Source organism: Pundamilia nyererei, unplaced genomic scaffold (genome assembly GCF_000239375.1).
Source record: "Pundamilia nyererei isolate P.nyererei 1_Seehausen unplaced genomic scaffold, PunNye1.0 scaffold00188, whole genome shotgun sequence".
NCBI classification, from domain to species: domain Eukaryota; kingdom Metazoa; phylum Chordata; class Actinopteri; order Cichliformes; family Cichlidae; genus Pundamilia; species Pundamilia nyererei.
This window is the reverse complement of record NW_005187589.1, coordinates 1,075,408-1,076,396: the sequence shown is the minus strand read 5'-3', so window position 1 is coordinate 1,076,396 and position 989 is coordinate 1,075,408. Positions and strand designations below refer to the sequence as shown.

At 45.2% G+C, this 989-nt stretch overlaps 1 protein-coding gene across 1 annotated transcript in view; it reads left to right on the top strand.

Moving 5' to 3' along the window:
• Positions 1-989, top strand: part of pudp (pseudouridine 5'-phosphatase) — a 38,223-nt gene that overhangs the window by 17,007 nt on the left and 20,227 nt on the right. The gene's annotated exons all lie outside the window — the stretch shown is intronic.

Sequence of the window (989 nt, the reverse complement as noted above, 5' to 3'; positions counted from 1 at the left end):
CCGATCCTTCCGCCAGGCAACGTAGTGCCGTACAACAGCGGAACAAACAAAACAAATCGTCTTACGATATGACAAAAATCATGGACAATCCATAGAAAAGCTGCACCTGACTAAAAGCCGCAGGGTTCAAAGCTTGTGCAAAAAGTAGCGACTTATACCCCGACAATTACGGTACTCAGATTGTCTTTAAAATTCAAAACAAAACAGAATATTACAATTTTGATTGATACTCTTGAAAAATGTGTGAAAAATGTGCTGAAAGCAAAAATAAAATCAGTCAGATGCTTTTTCCCAGCACGGTATTTCCCTGGTTGGTCAAGCTGATGGAGTACTGTGGTGACAAGGTTGGGCTAACGGGCGGGTGGCGTGGACACCTAAGTTTGTGAATGTGGTAACTGAAGAACGACGTGACATAGGAAGCTCAAATTGATACCCTGGGTGTATCTACTAAAAAGCTTGGATGGGTTCGCCCTTGAGGTTCTTGAAGTCAGGCTGACACGAGCTTTCGTGTTGTGCTGAGACAGGCTATTGGCTGATGGGATTGCTTCATTTAGCCATTCTGGGCTAAATGAAGACTACACTCGGCGACACACCCGCCGGGGGTCAAACTCTGGTAATTGGTGATTCTGTTCTCAGACATGTGAAGCTAGAGACACCGGCAACCATAGTCAGTTGTCTTCCAGGGGCCAGAGCAGGCGACATTGAAGGAAATTTAAAACTGCTGGCTAAGGGTAAACATAAATTCAGTAAGATCATAATTCACGTCGGCAGTAATGACACCCGGTTACGCCAATCGGAGGTCACTAAAACCAATATTGAATCGGTGTGCAACTTTGCCAAAACAATGTCGGACTCTGTAGTTTTCTCTGGTCCCCTCCCCAATCAGACCAGGAGTGACATGTTTAGCCGCATGTTCTCCTTAAATTGCTGGCTGTCTGAGTGGTGTCCCAGAAACGATGTGGGCTTCATAGATAATTGGCAAACCTTCT